Source organism: Cebidichthys violaceus, unplaced genomic scaffold (genome assembly GCF_023349555.1).
Source record: "Cebidichthys violaceus isolate CVI_PGR_0920_01 unplaced genomic scaffold, fCebVio1.0.p SCAF_49, whole genome shotgun sequence".
Classification (NCBI taxonomy): Eukaryota; Metazoa; Chordata; class Actinopteri; order Perciformes; family Stichaeidae; genus Cebidichthys; species Cebidichthys violaceus.
This window is the reverse complement of record NW_027176694.1, coordinates 1,298,351-1,323,178: the sequence shown is the minus strand read 5'-3', so window position 1 is coordinate 1,323,178 and position 24,828 is coordinate 1,298,351. Positions and strand designations below refer to the sequence as shown.

Genomic DNA, 24,828 nt, shown 5'->3' with positions numbered 1-24,828 from the left:
TCAGAGGCATACAGGAAAATAATGTTGACAAATTACCTCGCTTGAAATGAAAAACTTTAAGCTGCAATAAACCAAACTGCTCTTTAAAAATACACTCTAACCGGATTGCAAAGTGGGTTCTGCAAAGGTCAACAGCATCACATCCCTTCTGAGATACTGCCGATTCCCCTAAATTAAATTCTCTTGCTGGTTTTGGTCAAAGGCAGGACATCTTGTGACGCGGTATTAGATTTGTTTAATCCAAAGAAGGGCATTCCAGAGTGAGCTCCAGACACCAACGCTGGGCGATCTGCCTCTTTCATCCCTTATTTTTTCATATTGGTGTAAATCATCATTAACCACGGGGGGGGGGGGGGACTGGTAGCCATGACATTCTTAGAAAATGTGACACTATTTTCACTCATTTAGCTGATGCAACTCTGGCATCACACGTCCCGACTCCGTGGCACTGTGCCATCCATTCACAATGAAGGCATGGAAGAGCAGAGAATCACTGAGGCTGTGGATGTGGATGTGGTGTGAGCCATGTGACTTTGCCCGTTACTCCCCCCAGGCTGTTGGAGAGGAGGCCCGCCGCGCATCATGGGACACTCGCCTTACGCCGCTCCCCCCAGACGCCGGTCCCCCCGGTCCCCCCGGTCTCTGAAAGCAGGACAGGGCTGACGTAAATGTGCTCCCTGCTGCGCTATCACCGCAACGCGGTCTCGGCACTCTCAGAGGCTGCGAGCGTGATTAACGTCATTTCAAATCCCCAAAAAAATGACACAATAAAGAACTGTTTTTCAAAGGAAACACTTCACACTGGTCATTTCATATGCACCCTTTGTTGTTGGCTGTTGCTCAAAGGTTCTGTCACGTACGAACGCACACTTTAGACAGTCATCTATTCATATTGACATCTGCACGCCTGTGAGTAAATGTCACTTGGAACCAAAAACTCTTAATGGTTGGCATCAAACGCTCTCCACACCCATTAAACGCGTTTTAACAATGTGTAGAAAGTAGAAACAGTGTGCCCATTGTGACTCAGAGGCCTTTGCTATGCATCTGGGTGTCTTAACACAGCGCTATTAGCCTAGCGCTGGCACGGTGTGCGCACATGTACTTGTATAATAACTCAGCAGCGAGCTTTGTTATATGCGGATCCCTCTCCACCTCTCAACGCAGGCCGTATGGTTCCGCTCTGAAAATGTCCCAATTAATAGAAGTGTTTTCGATAACTGCTCTTGACAGCGGACAGGAAGCATGTGATACCTGTCCGTCAGAAGCAAGCAGGAAACCGTGCAGACGATCTGCTCTGGATTCGAAATTAGAAGAGAGGAGCAGGATGATCAAGTGGGGCCACTGCACTCTCCTCCATTAGCCGGGGGCCTGAAGCTCCTGAAACCACAGGCGCAGCTCCACAGCCTCTTAAGGAGCTCAGGCGGCCTAATCAAAATCAAATCATCTCCTTTTTTTTTTTTTTTTTTCACCCTCTCCCTCTATCTTTTGGTCCTGGACGAGAAACAATTACTTCTAGAGTATGGAGGAAACCTTGGGGTCCTGGGCTCCTTGAGCAGCAGCAGCAGCAGCAGCAGCAGCCCGGTGCTTTAAAGTAGTCTTTTATTGGATATCAGAGCTGGAGGAGAGTCCAAAGAAAATAGGTCTTATTCAGTATTAGAGCCAGCTGTGGCTTCCACACTGATGACTCATTCATTTTTCTTTCCCCCCCTATTCTTTTGCTTTTTTCTTTTTTTTTTTTCATGATGCAGTAAGAGGGGTGGCGGTTTGGGAGGCGCGAGGGTTTCTCTGTTAGAGAGCTCAGCAAGTTGACACCGAGCCCATATCCACTGGTGGTTGTTTGTTTGGATTACGGAGGGTATCGCGGCCACAACTGTGCTTGCTCACTGCTTACTCAGCCTCGCTCGTGCACTCATTTGCGCCACGTGGATTCCCTGCACGTTTTTTTTAATATCTCCACCTTTCTTTCTACTTTTTTTCCCCCCAGTGCCGATAATAAAGACAGAACCCAATGATGAATATGATTCTCTGGGGATTGCGAGACTGCCCATGCATTCAAAGCCCTATTACAGCCGGCCCAGGCTCACTCCCGTCATGCCTGTAGCCGACCCTGATGCCTGCCTGGTTGGTGGCTACCCTCCCTGCCCGCCTCGCCATGCTGCCGTGCCGTCGTCGTCCCCCAGCTCCAGCCCCCACCCTGCATGACCTGTCCCCCGTGGCATACAGCAAGTGCCTCCCCAACAGCCCCACCCACGCGCACCGCCGGGCCCCGGGGTGCCCCCCCATCCAGGAGACCCCTGGCCACCCCAACCTCGCCCACCCAGCGTCGCCAGACCACAACTCTCCCCTAGGATGCTTCATTCCCAAGGCAGCCCCATCCACCTCAACAGCCCAGGGCCCCCATGGTTACCATCCTATCTATGCCAACAGCAGTCCCTCATCCTCTCCCGGCATCCCACCCCTCCACTCCTGGGGGGACTGCGGAGAGCCCGTTCGTTCAGGCCTACAGCCCCGGGCAGGCTCAGGCCCAGGCCGGAGGGAGCTCACCCAGCCTGTTACCCGAAGATGCCAGCCCCCCCTTCGATGGCCGTCACCGTCAAACGGGAGCCCCAGGAACTGGACCAGATTGTACCTAGATGATGGTGAGTTGAGACAAACAAAGTGACGTTGTCTGCAAGTTTCCATTTGATAACAATTTGGACTAACGGGAGGCATTTTTGTTTTTCAACACGAAAGCTTCTCTTTTTTAGCTTTCTGTCCATGGCAAAAAAAAAAAGAGGCTGTTTAGGTAGGACATCTATTTAACACCTCTTGCTTATCTGCAAGCCCCCACACATGGCCGCGCCCTGCTGCACCCCTCAGTATTTCCTGATGGAATTCTGGCAGCAGATTTACGTCACATTTGTTTAATTTTAGACCACGGCAGATTTATTTGCTTTTGGTGAAACCTGCGGTCCGGCTTATGTTGTCCAAGTGGCTGCTTCGCTGTAAAACGCTAAATTGCCGTGATGGGATTTTGAAACAATCTGTCAAAACATGAGAGCGGTGAGGTCAGTCGGGTTGCAGCAGAACTAAAAGCAGTGGCACACGCGTAGCGAACCAAACTGTTGACACAACGACTAATGAAGGAAGCAAAACAATGGGTAGGGGTTTCCTGAACCGAGCCATCCCCTCCCCTTCCCCCTCCCCATCATCTCTCTGGGAGGGATGCTGGGAGGCGGAAGGCAGAGGCTTTGTTTTCCCGTCTTTTTCCCCATGGAGTCGACACCATGCGGCTGTCGTCATCAGGGGAGGCTGTGGGGTCACTGGTCTCCCTCTGGCAATGAAACCAGTCACACCCAAGAGACCATATGGTCGACTTTATTGCCTCCTGAGTCCATCTCACATGATGCCTCTCAGTTCGCCAACCTGTTATCTGTGTTAGCAGAGGCGCCACTTGTTATGACATAGATTCATAAGAGCACATCAATGGCATTGTGCCAGTTTGAAATGTTAACCCCCCCCCCCCCTCCCCCCGCATCCTTATAGAGGTGGCGGTGAGACAGCTCCACATTGAACTCAGGAATATCACCCTTCCTGTGCACCTTTTGTTCAGAAAACTGATGCAAAGTGTGTGTCTGTGTCTCTGTGTGTGTGTGTGTGTGTGTGTGTGTGTGTGTGTGTGTGTGTGTGTGTGTGAGAGAGAGTGCACACTTCAATCAACAGCTCTGGAAGTAGAGGGGTGATAGGCACGAGGGGACCAGGGGAGGTTTGCTGTGGAACTGTAATTGAGTTGAAATGCAGTTGTCAGCATATCTGTCAGTCCTGATGAGTCCCATTAGTCCTCACCTCATAAACAGACAACACAGAGACAAGGGGGAGGGGGGGGATGTCTGTCTGTTATCAGCCCTATGAACTGATTTCCAACTTTTGTTTCTTTTCTCTCTCCAGCTTTTTCCCCCTCTTTCTTTCCTCTTGCCACATTTTCTTGAGTTCATGGCAACGCTCTGGAAATCTAATTTGAAGCAAAACTGCTCATTTGAAATTCTGGCTGTTTTCAATAGTTGTGGCAGGCAGGAGCTTTCATTTCAGCTTTAATTGGATAAAGTGAAACCGTAGCTTTATTTAGCATTTTGTAATAAGGTTGGAAAGGGGTCCTTTTACACCAACAGTACGAAGATACACCGAACGTACATAGCAGTGCTAAGGTGAATTCATGTAATCTTGTTTCTCTTCCCGACTACTCCATCCGCTGTCACTTTAGCAGGCTCACTCGCTCTCCAACCCGGTGGCCAAATGTATTCAGCCAGTGATTACAGTTGCATTAGGGACGTGCAGGAATGCGTATTGATTGACCCAAGGACAGTTGAAGCAGCCCCTTTGAAAAACCTCAGCGCGCTTGCCGTTTTGCATCACCTAACGTCTGCGCAAGCGTCTGTGGTGAGCTCGCCGAGTCCCTGTAAGTGTGCGGTGGTAACAGCACACTCCAAAGGCATCTACCGCTCCCGGGCCCGGCCCTATCCCAAACCCCTCAAATGAGCCCTAAGCTAAAATAAATAAGATCGGAAGGCAGCTCGCAGGGCGTCCTGCTCCCCGTCCGCACGCATTACCACCGTACGTTAGCGAGCCGAGCGCTCCATTATAGGAGGGGGGGGGGGGGGACGACACACACACACACGCACACACACACACACACACACAAGTGGATGACCTCACCACAGCGGCGGTGATTTAACGCCAGCAATGTAGAGCAGCGTTCCTCCCCAGCAATTGGGGGCCGGTGATTTGGAGTCTGCGGGAGCACACTTGATCTTCCCCAAGAGCGGAGCGCCTCCCACGCTCCAACGCCGAGGCCTCCGGCTCTCATCAGCCAGAGGAAATGTGTCTCTCTGGCCAGGCCCAGATTTTACGCAGCCCCTGAGAAATCACTCAACTTATCAACGGTGAGCTACTGTACCGCGAGGAGCGAGGTTAGCATGCGGAGGGAGTCTGGGATGTAAACCCCCCTGACTGCCGTACACAGTCTCCATTGTAATCTGCTAAACTCTTCCCTGTGCTGCGATAGAAGCTTACAAGCTATAGTGCAAGACACGAGGCAACGATTCGGGCGTCTGCACTGAGGTTTTATGGGAAGAATCCAGTTGGCAGTCAGATCGACGTGGGAGAAGTTGTTTTCACTCGGTGGCGCGTCGGCTCTCACCTGTTTCAGTCTCACTTCTCATAAAGCAGCAGGTCAGCGGGGTTCAGAGACTAGAAGCAAGTAGAGGATGAAGACTCTGCCCGGTTGCATTGTTGACTCACCGTCGTAAACAACGCATGGCGGGACTCAAATAAAACCCAAGTTTTCAGACGGTTGGTGCTTGCTCGCAGCCCCACTATCTGTGCTTTACAAGGCACATGACTGTGAGCAAAAGGCCAGTCGAATGACATCAGGGCGCACAAAAATAGAATTTATAAAAAAACACGGTCTGCAGCATTTTGCACAGTTTGCCGTGTTAGCCGTACTAATTAGGCCCAAAAAAAAAAACGACAGGCTTTGTCACACGTCTGAAGGAGGAATCCTGGTGATATCATATCCCCCCTCTTGTCTCAAACAACCACTGACACACGTGTCCGTCCACACATACCCACTCAAACACGCATGGACACCTTTGATCTTAGTCTTCTTTTTTTTTTTTTTTTTTTACACAAACTATTTTGGTAAGTTCCCCACATCACTTGTTGCTAAACCCTTCACTTGGCGCTCTATTCCTGGTGTTTATAGGTGTTTTTGCTGCAGATGTGTGCACGCGCGTGCGTGTGTGTGTGTGTGTGTGTGCAGAGCAGACGTAGAGCGCTGGCTTGTGCGAGGAGTTTGCTCCTGTGAGGCTGCTGCCGTGTGTCCTGTCTCATTAGCCGCAGCTGCGATGGGTGATATCATGAAGTGCAGCCGAACGCGGCACACGGCAAACGAGCTAGTGCTAATCAGAGGGCCAGATTTCTACCAGCTGCCTCTCCGGGAAACAGAGGGCCCTTATTCCCCAAAATAAGAAAAACACGGGGTGCGGCGCAGCCTCTGTCGATTTTCGGACATTTGACATGCGCGCTCTGATTGCCTCGTGTTTCAGGGTAGTTTTCCTTGTGATTGTTTCCTCCCCAATTCAAGGTTGATGCATTTGAAACTCAACTAGGCTTGTTTTTCTCAAAATGAAAACAGAATTGTTGTCGGCCCTCCTTCCCTTCCCTCCCTCTGGCAACTTAAAAAAAAAAAAAAAAGGCATTCTAACCTTCCTGAGGATCTCCGTCCACCACTGATGCCTCCGAAGGCAACTCAAGGCTTTCCTCATGGAAACTTTTACACATTCTGGCAAGTTTCCCAGACCCCAGGACTCCGCAAAAACCCCTAATGATGATTGAGAGTGCGTCCGCACCGCGCTGAAAACATGCTGAGTCGCTAACATTGGAGTGTGCCGCAAGGCTGGCTCTGGGATTGGAGGAGGGGGGGGGAGAGAGAGAGAGAGAGAGAGAGAGAGAGAGAGAGAGAGAGAGAGAGAGAGAGAGAGAGAGAGAGAGAGAGAGAGAGAGAGAGAGAGAGAGAGAAGATTTTGGGGGGCAGGGGACGCGATGTTCATTAAAGTGGAGGTTGAAGTGTCTAATGGGAGTCACTAACGCAGAGCTGCTCTTGTATGTTTGGTACGTATTTGTGTGTGTGTGTGTGTGTGTGTGTGTGTGTGTGTCTCTTTTCGTTGGCAGAATCAGGGAGATGTGGAAGTGCTGACCGCCGGTGCTTTCACAACACTCCACCTCTGACCCCCCCCTGGCCTTTTAGGAGCAGGTCAATCTCAAGCTAATAGTGCGCAGAAAGAAAGCCCGTCTTGTAGTTAAGTGCAATGCCAAGAACACAGTCTCCTTCTAGACATATTGATATTGACGGGTGCAAGAAGAAGGGTGATGGCTTTTTTATTATTTATGACCACAAAGAGGATGTGTTGCTGTTGTTTTTTTTACTCTTGTTGTCATTGCTTGCGTTCTCATAAAGTATTAGGGATCCTGCTTTCCTTGTAGCTCTCGACACGGTGAGGTTTAAGCCGAAGTTGGAGCTTTTTGCCTGTTTTGTAGTCGCAGGAATAAAGGAATAGCTCGGCTGCACTCTAGGATTGTATTTTAAGAGTCATTGACCACCGAAGCAATGGATCAGCAATAGATTTGAGTCAATTTATTCTCATTAAGATCCAAAAGCGTTACTTATACTGTGCAAATAGAGCTGCGATGCTGATATTAGAAAACTAACCAAACACTTGAAGCTGTGAACGTGAAGATATTTGTTGACCTGGTTGTATTAGAGGTTGTGGACGATGATAATTGATCAATTCGCTGATAAAACTTCACTAAAAGACACAAAAGTACCACTTGATCTTAGTTGTAGTCGTATACCAATTGGAATGGAGGAGCCAAATGGGTGGTAAAAAAAAAAAAAAACGGCAACCTGTAGCTGCACACAGGAAACGTGAAGTGATTTTGAAAGCAGGTCTGCTTAAACACCGCCTTAGTTTGTAATACAGTAGATTACAGTAATAAAACCCAGAGGATACCGTCTCGTCTTTGCAATAGAAGAGGAATACCTTCGCAGTTGAGTGGAAGTCCTCTGGATTACCTTAGCGCCCTCTGTTTCCTCTTACGTCTCTTTTATCTCTGTCCCATTGGCTGAACATAAGAGCCTTTAGATCCCTGGTTGTGATCAGTTTTTGGTTTTTTTTGCAACACATATTATAAAACCCACTCAATTATAGACACTATTGTCCAAGATTGCTTTCAGTTTGGCAAATAATTGGATCTAAGTGGTTGCATATGACAGTGGCAATGGGGTCGCAGTATTAACTCTTTGATTTTGAGCTTCTTTGTTAAAAACCTTCGGGAATATTATTAGTTTTGATAAGCGCAGCTCGATGAATCTGTAAGAGTTCAGTACGTTCATTACCGCAGCGCGCTGGCTTTTATGTGTGTTCGTGCTAAGCCAGAGGATCTGGTCTGGTTTCAGTCGCTCTGTCATAATATCCACAGTCACTGAGAAAGAATGTGTCTGCAGCTAAATTATCTAAACAAATTGGGTTTCTTTTGTGTCTGGGATCTGATACACGCACACATTTAGATGGGAGACTTTTGATTTTTGAATGGGATTAGTGTTTATTTTGCCCCAATTGTCAGAAATATGTGACGCAGATTCGCAAGATTTGCTACTGTAGGGATTTGTGTCTTATTATTTTCCATTTTTACAAACAAGGCACACAATATTGACTTTGTATGGAAGTCAGTTACACGGCATCAAAGGCAAAATGGACTACAGTGAAGTACACAATCGCATATAGCCGAGTAAAAGCCACAGGGCTTCTTTCTATTCATTAAAGTTACATTACTTCAGTTCATCGTACGTCATGTATTTCTTATAGTTTCTCCCGACGCAGCACTTTAGGAGGCTCAGCCTCTGTGGCTCACATTCTGAGGTTTAGGAAACACGCGTCGAAAAGCCACCGAGCCGCACGGATCACATCGGGTCAGGACCCAGACAGGGCCTGTGGCTTGGATGGGCTCTTCCTGTGTACATCTGTGATCGTGGAGCTACAACCTCACGCCAGACACTCTCGTTACGGAATCACAGCACGACAAATGTCAGTGTGGTTGACGCGATGACAACTGAGAGAGTGTCCTTCTTCCACAAGGCTGCGAGTTCGCTACCTGCGCCTTGGTTATGGTCGTATTTCAGCATGGTCCAAGCCCGCATCCGCCTACTTCACGGCTAGATCCGATCAATCTACGCTCTTTTCCGCGTCAGGTGCTCATCGGGCAAAGGGTCTCTGCGGCATGTGCAGAGCTCTGAGGTTATGATTTTGATGATATGTTGGTGTGTTTGTGATTCGAAGAACATTCTGTAATCCCCGCAAACATTACACCACTACTTGCATTTACCATAAAACACTGTTCCCCTGTGGAAATATCTGATATTACTGCGAACACCACAAACGCTGCGCAGTCACAGAAACCATAAATTAGCCTCAAATTTGGGATATTTCCTGCTAGCATTAAAAAAATATGAGCACATGGAAAACTCATACAGTCCAGGGAACATACTAAACACCCAACAAGCAGAATTTATTCGCAGAAAAACTAATTTTTATTTGTTGGCTCTCCACGGGGAGGTTAGGGGTCAGGATCAGCTTCTGGACAACATCCCTGGAGCTCACGGGGTGTCTTGCTCTTGGACACTCGAACATAAAAACCACAGTTCCAGGGTTTTGTATTTAGGGGAAATAAATACCTGCGGCATCAGTAAACAGGAGCAGGTCTCCGTCCCAGACCGCTTAATAACAGCCCCTCATCTGAAATCTGTTAGCTCAGTGAAATAGTATCCTGCAGCGACGGATGTCAGCAGAGAAGTCTGATCCAGCCGGTGGGGTTGGGGAAAGCCGTCGGGTTTTGCAACACTTGGCAGAGTTTGCCGTCTCCTCCATGTGTAGATACCTCAGAAAAAAAGAGGAGGGAGAGCCAGTCACTCATAAAGAGAGAGAGAGGGAGAGAGAGAGAGAGAGAGAGAGAGAGAGAGAGAGAGAGAGAGAGAGAGAGAGAGGAGGAAGAGGAGGGGGTGCATGGAGAAGGGAAATACAGATGTAGATATAAACTTTGAAAGAGTGAGAGTCCCAGTAGAATCTGTCACAGGGCAATAAACCCAATGCACATGTGCCCTGTTTCTGTGTTACAGTCCATTGACAAATCATTCCAAACACAGGCAGGTCAACGTGAAATGCAACTGTCAAAATAATGAATTTGTCAAAAGTGATTAGAACTCTTTCCCGAGACAAACACTCGAGGAGAGGATCTGTGACCAGCGTGATATCTGACTTACGGGCCTCAGATGGAGGGACAGCCATCAGTCGTGAGACGTATTTGAAGCGTTTTGAGATTTTGGGGTCAGACGATACTCATCATGTCCTCACATCCAGGAATACTCAGCGAGCATGAGGAGAATCAGGCCAGCCATAGGAATAAAGGAGACACAGACACACAGACGGACTAAGAGAAGGAGGGGAAAATCTGATGTGGAAGAAAGTAGCATGCGATCTTGGTGATTTTTTTCCCTGGCAGCTTCTCCGACTGTCCCTGTTCTTCACCCACCCACACACACACCCACACACACACACATAGGCAGAGACAGTGTGTGCTCCTTTCACAGCTCAAACCGTTAAAACCGAAACAATAAAAGTCAAAGAAAGACAAACACCGGCGAAGTTAAAGATCACATTTTCTTCCTCTCCCACCAGTGGCCGCTTGCAGTGCAGAGACTTACCAAGCAGTGGGTGCCAGGGTTTACTTCAGGGGAGGGAATGATCATAACCACTGAACTGTAAGTGTCCTACTGTTGACATATGACCCATGGCAGTTATAAACCTCAACGGGTCCCCCGACTCTCCTGATTGTACTCAGCTGAGCTCAGTTCCTCTCAAAACAACGTGCTAACAAACAGGGAAATCCTTTCACGCGCAGTAAGCCTTTTTTTATAGTGTTAAGCATTGAGAGATTAACTGATGAAAGGCCACAGTGGCGCTGCCCTAACCTCGCCGTTAATGTCTTTAGCTCAAGAAAGGCCAAGGGGCTTTTAATGAACTGCTGCGCTGTGTTTAGCACTGAAATATGGCACTTTATTTTAACCGACCCCCTGACCCTACTCCCACATCCCTTACTTAGCATTTCTAAGCAGTATAAAAAAAAAAGAAGTAATAAACGGTTTATAACATAACTTTGATATCGTATATAAGCAGATATATATAAGGACATTTCAAGAGTTTTGCATATTGGCATACTTTTATAGTTATGTGTTTATTTATTAATTGAGTATTTATTAATGCATACTTTTTCTTCTATCTCGTGACAACTGGAAACATTTCATCCCCTGATGAAGGTCATGGGATGCAGCTAAAAGCCCCGCTAGAAATCTAGCAAGTGGACCTTGAGTTGAAAAGTTGTCGCCAAACTGAATCTTTGAAGTTTTGAATCCTTTCTTTGAATGATTCATGCATGCGTTTAGAAAGTCAATGAATGAATGAATGCGATTACACACATCGTAATGCCGTGCTCACACCAAACGCACCTTAAGGGTGTGTGTAGTCATATCCTTAAATATGAAAACAGCTATGCTTTACTGTGGTACCAATCACTCGTTAACCGCATGCTTCATAGTTTAAATTGTTGTCAAGTACATAAATGAACACTTGAAATGTCCTTATATATGTCCTGCTATTACGTATTAATATAGGTATTGTTAATGCTAAATACAGGGCTTTTTTTGCTACATTTACTAACCATTAATATGGACTTAGAATTATAAACACTTTAAAGAGGGTGCCTTATTAGGAAGTGGTATCATTCAACATCATTTATGTGCTCACGACTTCCTCTCCTCGACCCCGTTGGACCGTCTAGTCCTAGAAGACAAGACAACTCTCTCAGTTCGTGTTGTAAATCCGTTGTTTCAAATCAACAGGGAGCTTGAGTTGGAAAGCCCGCAGCTTAAACACCATGTGAACCGAAATGTCATGTACATTTTAATTAAATCCGTTAGATTTACTGCGTCACAGAGATAAATAACAGGCTCTTGTTTCTGTGAAGGTATTTAAGTGGCGGGTTCACTCCCTGAGCCCCGGCAACTGTAAAACGTGTTTCGAAACAGCACAAACAGAAGCAGGTGAAAATGCGGTTCTATGATTTACAGATGACAGCGAACGTATCTGTCTCACCTACAAGCCGTTGAAGAGCAGCCCCCCCCCCACCCCCCCCCCCCCCCGTCTTCATCTCCGACTCTGGCAATGCCTGAGTTTCTTGAAAACTGCACGGTTTCCAGATGGGTGAAAGTTATTCTGTCTGCGAAAAAATCAAAAGCGAGGTCGATGGAAAGGAGATAAGGCAAACGTTTGCCAAGAGCGCCTTCGTCCTGCCTCCAGACTGGCCTACTTGAATAGATCCGCGATGTGCCCTGAAGCCGGCTCCTGTGTCTTTGAATCCCCGCGGGCGTCGAGGATTTTAAAGTTGAAGGGGAGCTCTCGGGGTCAGCGGACAGGGTGTTAATCAGATCGCACTCTGCTTCAGTGCAGAGCACTAGAGCTCAGCGGGGATGTTGAAGAGAGAGATGCCATGTCCTTGTGTGCAGCAGGAGCTTTTTAAGATGTACTTGCCTTTAGTATACTCTGTAATGCAGCCTCCAAACCTTCTCTCCAGCTCGTCAAGAAGCTGGATCAGTTGGAAATGTGACTTTCATCAGAATATGCTCGTCGCTAGTTTGAGCTGAAGATGACTGAGGAAAACGAAGAAGAGAGGAAGAGTCTTAAAAACTGTGCCAGGGTCCCTTCTGAGGCCTGGATGCTCCTCACAACCAATTAGTTTTGAAGTAACCAACCAACCGAGCAAACAGCTGACCAGTTCTGGCGTCCTCACAGAGCAAAACTCCTGCTAACAGACGACGGCAAGCAGAGCTAATGCTTGGATGGCCAAACAGACGGGTTAACCAAAGGCCATGGTGTGCAAATGCACTCGCACACTCACAGGCAGACATGCACATTAAAAAAAAAATAAAAAACAGGAAGGAGCCTCTCCGAGCCATCTCTCCGTGATGGATAGCGAACAATAAAGTTTGCACTGAGGTACACCGTTTTGGACACGGAGAGCACAATTTCTCTGCATATAAATAAAAGAAAAAAACAATTGTGAAATCCCACGTAACGTCTGACAGGCAACAGGTGATTTAAAGAAGCACAACACAAACGCGGTTGTAAATCGTACCGCATGCATGTGCGCTGCCAAATTCTCACTCAGACGGCTGCAACGCACCAAAGTATGATTGCTTCAATATGCTCATATTTATTTCATAGTGTGCCATTTTCAAGACCAGTGAAATCTCGAGCCGTCCGCCTCGGCCTCCGCCGGAGCATACGTTTCTAATTCTGAATCAATCACCGCGAGTTTTATCAGAAGGCTGAGCTATTTTACCGTAGACCCCGTCGGTAATGAGCCGCGCAAAGAGTTTTAATCCGTCTCCTTTCGCATCTCAATCGCAAAATATGTCTGCGTGTCGCTCAGTCCGGTGCGTTTTCGGGCCTCGGCGTTTGCTTTACGCGGTCGTGCTTCAGCGAGTTGTGTGAAACTGTGAGAAATCAAAAGCTCAGTCTCAAGTCATCCATGCACACTGAACGACAGAAGCTCTTCAGCTTCTTACTTTTATGCTGGCTTTTGATAAACACTTTTGATTGTTGAGTTCGGCTGTGCTGTTCCTCCGCTGCAGCTAAATAAATACAACTCAACACAACCAAACTGAACTGCGCAATCAAAATCACTGAGTGGGCGGTACTGTGGCATCCTTTTTCTTTTTCTGTTGAAAAAGTGCACACAGTATATTTATGTGCCAGTGCACTTATGGCAGTTAGTGTGCTAGATCAATAGTTCCCAACCTAGGGGTCAGAAACCAACATATAAATAAGGGTCACAAGATTATGAAATGGATAAGAAAAGAAAAACATATCAGTTTCTGAAACTGAGTGAGGTTCATTGTTTCTGGACTGTTAATATTTCTTATTTTGTTATGCGATGCAAACCGACTGCACAGTGATTACAGAGAAGTCAGTGATGAGGGCACTGGAGAGCAGCTCCAACCATGTAAACACCTCCCCCTCATCCTCCCAGGAGACCGGCCTCGAGTGAGCACACCCGTGGCCTCCTGGGCCCGGGAGGAAATGAGAGGAGGAGGAGGAGGAGGAGGAGGAGGAGGAGGAGGAGGAGAGGGAAGTGGCAGGCTCACAAAGAGAGACAGAGTGAGGTGAGATAGGGAGAGGCGCAGCACACCATGCAGGATCAAAGACAAAGGTTGTGCGCCGCCGTGGCCAAAATAAGCACATCAGTGGCGGGGCTCTCGGTAAAAGTTGTTGTCTTTAGATTTCTAATTTGGGATACTGCTGTTTTATGGTTCTCAAGCCAGCCCGGATCACGGCATTTCTAGTAACTGCTTTCGAGTGTTTTTGAGTGATTCTGATCTGGACTAGGCCCGACACCTAATTTCTCCAGGGTCAGGCCATTGGCTTTGGCAACATGTCCGATTCCGCTGTCAACTATAAAGCATGTCCTCTGAAAAGAGAGGCACATTAGAGCCCAGTTCCCTTCTGACTCTCCACTTGATGCACTGAGTGTGTCATTGTTATTTCTCAGTGCTGCTCCAGCTCTCTTATCCAACCGAGCCAGGAGCCCTTGACTAAAAACAGCAGCAGACATATTGATTGGAAATCTCCTCGGTGACATCAGAGCACTTGTTGTTTACACTCTGTGCTTTGTTTCTTCTTTTCTCTTCACCTCTCCAAAAGAGGGTTCGTAGCACTCCTCTTTTGGCATCCCTGCTCTGTGTGTGTTTGAGAAAGAGAGAGAGAGAGTGGCAAAGAGAGGGTCAAGTTTTAGGCTTGTCTTTATTCGTCAATGATATTGCGTGTTTAATGACGTCGGTGCCGTCTCATCATCTTCTCGTCCCAGTCAAGTCACCCTCGGGTTTGCGGACCGACGTTTTTAAGCCTGCGGTTCGGCATTTTTTTGGCCCTCGCCGTCTTGTTTCTTACGGAACCAGAAATGAAACCAGAGGGCGGAGCTAGGTTCAACCAAACGCTGAGTAAGACATGTTTAGGCCACCAAAATGTTGCATTCAACTTCCGTGAACTGAAAACACACCGTGAGAGGGTTTAAGTTCAAAGACGAAAACACGGACAAAAACACCCAGGCAGGTTCAACGCGGTGGTAGCGACCTGTCAATCAAAAGGTAGCCCCGCCCCTAAAGCTTACCCTGCTTTATGGTCTAATTGGCTCTAAATGGGACCATAATTGACTGAATGAACATCATGCTGGATTGAAGAAAACTTGAAACCAGTGATTGAGACCATCAACTCGTGTTTACGATGTTCACTGAGGTACTAAATCAAGTGATTTTATCAGCTATACAATCAGGCTCTTTGCAACCGTAAGAGTCACGTTTTCATGACTGCACAGGGGCGTCTGCAGGTATCCATATCAGGCTGCATGCTACCTCAAACAACCTGCAGCAATAAGGTAGCTTAGCCTGTATGCTGCCTGACAGGCCAGACCACAGGACATATGCGAAGCACTCGCAGCTCCACTTGTCGTTAAGTTCGATGCTTCGTGGTAATACTGGGAGCCAAAGTGTTTCAACACTTTTATCGCCTCAGATCTTCTGTCGTGTGGACTGTGGCTGCTGGACAGTAAGACAATGTTCAGAGAGAAAAAAATCAACCTGAAACTATAAAAATGTGGGGGACAAAAGAAGGATTTGCCCAGTGGTAATAACACCCTTGGCTCTACGTCTAAATCATAGATTTCATGGCGTCGTCGTTCACATTGTGAGGAGATGATTGGCTGCAGCCCATGGCACAGCTGTGTTTCCGCAGTACCACACAGCTGCTGCAGGGCAGTTGTAAAACCTCAGCTCTCAGAGTAATCTCAGCTTTGTTTTAAAACAATCTGTGGCTCTGCAGGCCTATCTCTTTTTTCTTCCTCTTCTTCTTCCTCTTCTTCTTCTTCTTCTTCTTCTTCTTCTTCTTCTTCTTCTTCTTCTTCTTCTTCTTCTTCTTCTTCTACTCCTCCTGTGTCAGTTGAGGAGACTGAGTGGTTCCACATGGGAAAGCCCAGGGCTTCACACATCCGCCTAGCTGTGGGGATGAAATATGCTGTCTGTACATATCATCACATCATTAGGCCCAAAGGGATCCCTGCGATGGATTAGAAGCTGTCTACCTGCGAGGCTCGGATGAATTTATGAAGCACTTTATCATGATGAAGCATTAGTGGAACACTCTTGTCTCTTTCCATTTGTGTTTATCTGTGGGAATAATGATCGTTCTCTCTCAGTCACTCCATCTTTATTTCCCTCACCCCCTGTGTCATTTATGTGTGTGTTCTGACCTTTGACCCCTCCCTATTTTTGCTGGTTATCAGCACAAGATAAGTGACGTTGTCTGAGCCTCTCTCTCTCTCTCTCTCTCTCTCTCGCTCTCTCTCTGCGTCCAGCCGCTTGAGCCGTGCGTGGGAGGCAGCAAATTGTCCATTAAGTGTTTCTGCTGAGGCCGAGAGAAGATTTGATATAGTGGGGAAACAAAAGTAATATGGACCAGGAAATTCAATTGTCTCTCTCCGAGCAAGTTTTGAGCTTTAGCTCGGCTTCCCCACCAAATCACATGAAAGCGGTTCGGATGACGTTTAAATCTGAGTCCGTCGCGCAGCCAGCCTCCTTTAGCTCTCCATGAGCGCCTGCACAGATTTGAAGCCACTGTTTATCGGTGTTTATGCGAAAGAGCCTCGTGACTCAGACTTGCTTCCTTAAACGATGCCGTGAGCGCCACAATAGACGGAAGCTACCTCCTCTTTCTCACAAACCTGGTGTGCTACTACAGTGGGTACGAGTGAGCGTAGGAAACACTCGCCTTTTCGCTACAGTGTGAAGGTCCTTGACCCTCGCACAGCTGCCGTTTATTCATGCAGCGAAAGTGAGAGAAACTCAGGAAGGTGCCCTCCTGCTCCTTTCGGCATCAAGAGACTCCAAGTGAGAACAGAAGTCCCTGGCAGGAAGTCCTCCGTTACAAACGAGAGTTCAGAGGTTGTGTTTTTGATGGTCAGCCGAGGGAAGCCAGGGGAAGGTGAAGTCACTCTCTGCCGGGTCATTGCCAGTCAGGCCTGATTCGGCCGAACGGAGATCGTGTTACGACGGCAGGAACCTCGTGAGGTCCGGAGGCTCTGCTTCTCACCCAACCACATAGGGCATCCTCTGTTCTCTGAGGAAGCCCGGCTGTTATCGAACCCCAATGCGCAGCACTCTCCTCTAACAATGCTAACTAATTCCCCAGTGCAGGTCAGGTTCACACTGAACTCTCAGAGTAGACGAGTGAGGTCACAACGCCCATGCTTGGATTACTGAGTAATAAACAAAAGAGGCCAAATTTGCAGCGCCGTAACTCAAAAATTCCTAGCATTTTTGCAGTTTCCAAGTTTTTCTCATAAAAGCACAAAGTGACTTTTTGTTATAATGAACATCTCAACGTGTCTTTATTAGTTTTGGAATCGCTGCCCTTTCTTTCCAATATTTGCAGCGATTCATATTGATGTGATCAAAAATGGAGAAACGGTGACTTTCCACGGTTGTAAAATCCTGGTTCACTGCATTATAAACTGCTGTGCAGTGTTTTGGCATCTTCAAAAACATGGATGCATTACTGGACTTCCTTGCTCGGATTGCATCTTCACGCTGCTACCTGTAGCAGCATGTCCACACCTACGCAGCCCCCGGTGTTATTTTAAAGCTGTGCTATTTCTGGTCCGAGAGCCCGCTCGGTCTGGGCCTCCTGCTACGGTTGGTCTAAGACGACCTGCCCAGTCGCATAGGTGTATGCATATCAGTCGACCCGCACCGTGTCGTTGATGTAAGCGCCACACTGGAGGCACTGCACCACCCCTCTCTGGCAGGTCGAAGCAAATCACTCCCCGTCACAGTTGATACAGACAGAATATTTTAGCGTCGTCAACGTTCAGTCAGCCAGCAGTCACACTGGCTGCAAGCCACTGCCAAGAAACACCGCTATAGGCCTTCACAAAGGAGCTGAATTGTCCATTGAAGTGTTCAACGCGGCTGGCATCAGCGTGAAGCTCCGTCATATTTTTGTGTCACTCTCACACCACCCGCCTGAAATAGATCTCGCAGCCGCCCAGCCCTAACGCTACGTCCTGACAGGTCCAGACTGCGGTTCACTGATTGCACCGGCACTACGGCTAATAAAGGATGTCACTCTTTTTAACTAAGACTAGCAGGACAGGTCTTTTTTTTTTTTCTTTTTTTTTTTTTACAGCAGTGGAATATTTGGAGTTTAATTTTCCACTGTTTTTGTTTAGTCACGAGAGGGTGTCCTCCCAGTTACAGCTTTCCATTATTAACCTGGGCAACTGGAAAAAGAAAAAAAAAACAAAATAAGTTTCCGATGCTGTTGAGAACGATGCCAGGCCACAGAGAGTTCAATTATTGTCCGTATCTGACAGCAAACATATTATTGGGTAACATAGCGTTCTTTATTACAATAGCACGTAGAAACCGGGAAAGAGGAGAATCGTTTACTGTCGTGTTTTTACCACTGCAACTAGCTTTACATGGCCTAGTTTACAGAGGAGATCTGTAATTTTTGGAGCCAATTTCCTCTCTGGACAAAATGTTCCCCAGCATGTCTTCCTGCCTCCTCTTATGCTGCATATTTGGTTATCTAGTCACTTCACGGAAGGTGAGAGTCACAAGTTTGACTTAAAAGGAAAAACAGGAAAATATTCATCTTTTGTCAGCATTGAGACATTTTTAACAAAAAATAATCAAAAGTGTAAACTAAATTAAATCTATTCAATTAACTAAATTAAATTAAACCCAATGCATTTGGATAGCTGTTGCCAAATATCAATCTGACGGGTTTGTAATATGTGCACATGCATTTATTCAAAGGAATTACCTGTTTGCGTGTTTCTGTGCACATTCAGGTTGCCTCAACTGTTCTTTGCAATTTCTCGGTTTCCCAGAAGTCGGTGCAAGTAAAAAGCGAGCTACCCTTTTGAACGGCTATAAATAGCAGCTTGGTGTTGTCTTGGGGTAGAACAGTCGGCCACATCCTGCTTCTGAGATTCTCACTTTGCTCACAGAGTACATAGATTAAAGCACAGAGTTTTACCTTTCTTCTCTCTTTATCACTCGTTTCTTCAGAGTGGAACATCATCGAGCATGCCAATGGAAAATATTAGTTGATAACACCGCAGTTTATATGTGGGCGGAGGAGACGTTAGCATTTTTTTTTTTTTTTTCACAATGACTGAAAAGAAGAAAGGAAGCCACTGCTTTCCCTCTGAGAAAAATAAATGGTACATTTGTGGCTTTTTGCCGGAGAGCTGTCGGGTTTTCCCTTCTTCAAAATTACCTTGGAGCTGTTTTCTCACCTCGGCTGACAGATAACAGCACGGACATTAAAAGTTTGATCATCTTAAGTTTTACATGTGCTCGCTTGCACTTCCTTCGTGTCCTGCGATGGCAGAGCTAAAAATAACGTCAGCGTGTAAATGCATGTTTGGCCTGGAGCGGAATATAGTTGAAAACACCCAGCAGTGTTGGCACAGGTGGGATTTTTCCAATGGGAGTTCCTCCTGTTTAGGGAGGTGAGTCCCAAGCAATCTGTTTGTTTGTGTGTGTGTGTGTGTGTGTGTGTGTGGGGGGGGGGGGGGGGGGGGGGGGGGGGGGGTATGCTTTTATAGGTGTGTGGCCTACTTCTTTAAAAAATTGCTGTGACACATTATTTATTTAGGTATTTGCTTATGCATTTCTGTCTCCATCCTTACGTAACAAGTGTACATATTGCTGTGGGGTTTCTGCACTTCATTTCCCATAGGTCAGTTCAGCTGACATCAGCAGCATTGTTCTAAAAGACAAGTTAGCGTAGCCGTTCATTACGGCATTGTACCGCTAACAATTGACAGCATTGAAGTATTAAAAAGACTCGCGCAGATGCTTCGCCAATCGCCAAACAGTATCTAGTGATAACAAACTGCGGGCCCGTGGGCCTGCGAGTGGGTGGACTTCCTGTCTCGGCTCCCCACTGCGGATGGTGGTTTCACCAGACTTTCTCTCTCTCTGTCTCTCTCTCTCTCTCTCTCTCTCTCCCTCTCTCTGTCTACATCGGCCCACTTTATCTCGGCAAGCTTTATGACTGAGGAGCTTTCTTGTTTGCGTTGAGCTACGGGGCTCGGGGTCCTCGCCATCTTCACAGCCACTTCCCTCTGTTTTGCCAAAGAACACAGAGCCGATAAAGGCAGGGGACAGATCTGTGTCTGCCCGACTGTGGGAAAGGCGCGGGCACAGGAACTAGTGCAGGAAAGACAAGACGATGACTTCAAAACAGAGATGTGTGTACGGGGCAGATAGGAGTTTAAAAAGGCTGGTATCCACAGTGATATGTTTGGATTGCGGTATTTTTCAACTTGACGCCATCTACGCCGAGTCCTCAGTGCAGCACCGCCTCATGTGACGTTATTTATTGCAAGCTGCAAGCACTAGACAAGCATCGTCTTCAGTCAAAGTTTCAAGTGTTCTCTGTTCTCTGCAACTTTTCAAATCTAACACGAATAGAACACGTCTCACATTCCTCTTGTGACCAGGACTTCTCTAGCCCCTTCGAGCTTTGGGGCAGGGCAGTTGCACACTTTGCCTGATTGAAAATGGCAGGGAGTCAAAAAATGACATTCCATAAAACTACAAAAGCTGTATTCTCAGTGACGTTTCGAGGGAAACTTATTTTCCATTTTTCTATTCCAGTCGCAGTTTTAAACACGTAGTTGATGTTGTAAATTGAAACAAAACAAAAAAATGACTTGGTTATGTTTTGTCAAAAGATCATAGATTGGCTCGGAATAAGTATGTTTGTAACATTATTTAAATCACAGACGTAATTCAAAATGAGTCCATGTCATCTTCTGATTTCACACGGGACGCAAACAGCTGTCTCCTGTGTGAAAGTCCTGTGTTTGTTTGCAGATTTCCATGTAGGTATGAATGAATCAGAGTAGAATAGAAACGTATTTGTGAGATGTCAAAAACAGATACATAATCCGGGAGAGGACGTTTCCCTCAATGCAGTTTCGTTGCATGGGAACGTCATTTTTAGGACACCAGCCTGAAACTGACAACCTTCTCGCCATAAGCCCGACCTCTGTACCTTCTAGGCCGCCTCTCTTCACTAAATGCAACAATGTTTTAATGATCGGAGTTGCCATTCAACGTGACAAGTTGATAATAATTCACGACTTCTTTTTTTCTCTCCACAGTTAACGAGATCATCAGGAACGACCTCTCCAGCATTTCCGTGCACACTCATGCATAGACGTCCAGAAGTCTTCTGCAACAGCACACACACACACACACACACACACACACACACACACACACACACACACACACACAATCAAACAGCAGCAGCATCAACAGAGGACAAAAAAAACAAAAAACTAGTAGATCCAGATGATGAAGAATACATTTTCGACCAGGACCTCCCACCTGACCATCATCCCCATCAGCTCGAAGGCTCGCTGCGGCTTCACAATGACAATCGCTGGCAGGCTCTATACGAACAAACAGATGAATGTTATATTTACATAAAGGGAAGTGAAATCAGGGGCAACGTATACGACGACACTTGCCTTAATTCACAGCAGATGTTGTTTAGCGGACCAAACAGCTCAATGAGACTGAAATACTTCTGTCGTTGACAAATGACAATCTTCATTTTGAGTGTGATCTGTATGTTAGTGCATGGACAGGCTAATGGGACAATAGGTGTCATGCTTCATCACTTTGGTTCATTTGTTTGTGCAGTCAGTCCACAACAACCGAATTGGTGCCTTACAGCAGTGATATTGACAGCAGACGACGGCGGCGGTGACACAAATGCAAATGGTTCATTGTAACCCAAAGTTGGAAGTTTTTATATGACTTTTTTGTATCATTTCAATGATTTGTTTACAGGGAAACAGAATAAAAAAAAGGCTGGAAAATATGTAGGGAATCTGTGAATAGATTAGAAATGTACTTCTTTCTTTTTTTTTCTCGCTTCCTCATTATTATCTCATTGTTCATTTATACTGAATGTTATTGTATGATATTCTTTTGTATAAACATGTATTTGAAAATGTACTCATGTATGCCTTATGCTTATATCATGCAGTTTGCTATTTAGTTTTCCCTTTTGTTCAATTTCTCTTCGCCTGATATGACTTGTACCATTTCTACTACCCTGCATTATGCTTTTCACCTTAGTGCCTTTTTTTTTTGGTTTTTCTTTATCCACCTGCCCTGGTCTTCCAGCCCTCCCACCCACACCATGACATAACGATGCACAGACAATCAGAGGAACAATATAGCACATATCCTATGACAGCAGTCCCTTGGTTTGCGCGGGCTTATTGAGACAGGTATCAGAGTTTTTTCTTCTCCCCCAGCTATAAGATAGTTGAACAACGGTATGCTTACCTGCTGAATTTAGATGAGAATACTCCGGGAACAATATAGATATTTGTCTGTTACGTCTTTGCATGTAAATAGGCACAGGGACGACCTGCGCGTGCGGCAGGCTCAGTTTTACTCGTCATTCGGTCGATTCCACTGAGGAGTTGGCAGGACTGTTACTTATAGCTGGCAATAATTGATGTGCTTTAACCAAAGGATTTTATCTTTGGTGAAATTATTGTCCAAGTTTCCTTTTTCTGTCGGAGACTTTAGCGTAGAGCGGTTCCCCGTACAAAAAAGACCCGAAAAAAAAAAAACATTATGCACTTTACCGTAGAAACAGAGCAGGTTTCCTCGCTTCCAGACCAAATATTGTAGATTGATTTCCACTGTCGTGTCATAAACCTATCTTCGTCAACTCTTCTTTCACACAGCTGCAGTCTTTTCCATGTTATCTGTCTTTTTGGAGCATGCACAGAGTACTAACATTGGGGATCATTTAGCTGACAGTAGCTCACAATATAGCTTCCTAATACATTTCCGGACATATAGTATAATAGCATGACTAAACCGTATGAATAAGGTTTCTATTTTGTGCCTTACTCTCTTTCTTGGCTACAAGATAGTTGCGACTCTATAATGCTTTTCTCTGTAGGCACAAGGTGAAACATATTTCTCTTTAATATGAAATATTTATGAAAAATGAAATGTGTTTTAAGTGCATTTAATGTGTTCTCAACAATGACTTAATAAATGGCATGGTGGCAATGGTGACCATACATAACCTAAGTTCTCAATCACTTTGGTGTTGTATTTACGTATGAGCAAGTGCATCAAAGATTAAAGCCTTTTCAAAATACTTTTTTTTTTTTTTTTTTTTTTTTTACTAAAAGTAAATGTTTTTCTTTAAATATGTTTGGAGTAGATTATTTGCAAAAACTTAGTTAGTTCTATGTGTCCAAGATAATACATTTTGTTTAAAAAAAAAAATAGTGAATCAGCTGGATTCAGTATTTTTCCTCTAAAAGCATTCTTTGACTATTACATGGATGGCTCATATGGCTATGCTTTAGTTTTAAGGCCTTCACTTTAACTTGGCTGTGTGATTTTCTTGTGTTATATGGCTTGACCTTAGTAACCCTCTGACTGTTCCAACCTGTACCTTTATCCCTAATAAAGCCTGAAATAGAGACATTTCGACATTGACAAGAAGAGGGAAAACCTTTTTTTTTTTTTTTTTTATCCCAAACCTTTTTTGGGGATGCACAAAAATATAGTGTATCACAGTTTTTTGAATTAATATTCACATGTATTTATTCATTTTACTATTATTACCGTTACTATCGCTACAAAATAGTGTTTTACATCTTACAATTTTTCCTATGGGATTACCAGCAAAGAGGGCACTTAAATCCATCAACAGATGGCATTCGGCCTTCCACTTCTGTTTCAAAGTGAAATACAAACAAACCTACCGCTGTACTTTTAGCAGGGTGAAATGCAACAAGCTGCTGATCTGCCAAGTACAAGCAGAGGCCTGTGTGTTTTCCGGTGAGTATTGTTAGCGGTTGGGTAGCTATGAGTGAAACGGCACAGCGCCATGGGAGCTCCTGTGTACCACCTGCCAGTCCTCCAGACTTTTTCCATCCAGCAAAGTTATGAAGCGCCCATCCCCATAGTGACAGAAGGCAGGTCTAGGCGGTGCTCCCCTGTATGACCGTGGTAAAGCCAAAAATAGCCCCACTATTTACAGATGCAGCCACGCCCCTTTTTCCTGGCACGCTGTCCTTCTTACCTTGATCTTCCTCTGACGGCGCCGTACCCTTTGACACAGTGGCGAGATGACCCCGGGCCATAGTTTCCACTGAGGCAGCAGTCAAGCAGAGAGACTAACTAAAGCAGTGGAATATCCATGATATGAAAACAAATGGAGCTATTGGCATCTGTTGAAAGGCCGGCATCTACTTTTTGATGAGCAAAAGTACATAACCTGCACGCAGCAATACAATTTATGAAATACTTTAAAAGCATTTTACATCATTGCATTATATTTTGTTCATAATATTTCAGTTGTAACAGATGTGCTAGATTAAAGTCCAACTGTAATGAAATTGGGTTTTTTTTAAATTTCTTTCTCTTTACTTCAACATACACATCATCTCTTGAAATCATTTGTCCTGCGTTCTCCAAACATTCACCAGGTAAAAAAAAAACGCACCCCTAACCTCAGTTTGTAGTCTAGAACGTTAAATATCTCCTCAGCTGCAAGTACATCAAACAGCATACTAACATACCTGCAAATATCACTTGGGTCCGGTTAGATGCTGCTGCGCTCCAGTAGCACAAACAACACGCCGTCTTCCCATTACACGTAAACTACAACTCAAATGTGTCACTCATTCTCCTCCAGCCGGCTGAGACAAAATACTTCCTTTTAATAATAAAAGAGCTATTAATGATACAAAAGGGACGACAACATGTGACTTTCATTCAGCTATAATGAGATACAGTGTGTGTATATTAGTGAGCTACAGAGGTGCTGATTGGCAGATTTTGTTGCCTTTGGACCAGCCCGGTCTCACCCGTCAATACTGACGCTTGGGCAGAGGTCCTTGGCGTCTCGATACCGATGCACAAGGCACCCGTTTGCGTCGTGTGAGACGCACCGGGCTTTCAACTAACGCCAATGTGAAATCAGTATTAGACACTCAGGGCAGTGAAAGTAGCAGAAATGAGAGGTGAGTGAGATGAGTGAGAGGTCCTCTAAG

General features: G+C 45.8%; 1 pseudogene; it reads left to right on the top strand.

The window, feature by feature from the left end:
* Positions 1-1,886: 1,886 nt before the first annotated feature.
* LOC137887254 (nuclear factor of activated T-cells, cytoplasmic 1-like) lies at positions 1,887-23,250 on the top strand (annotated as a pseudogene).
* Positions 23,251-24,828: the final 1,578 nt, after the last annotated feature.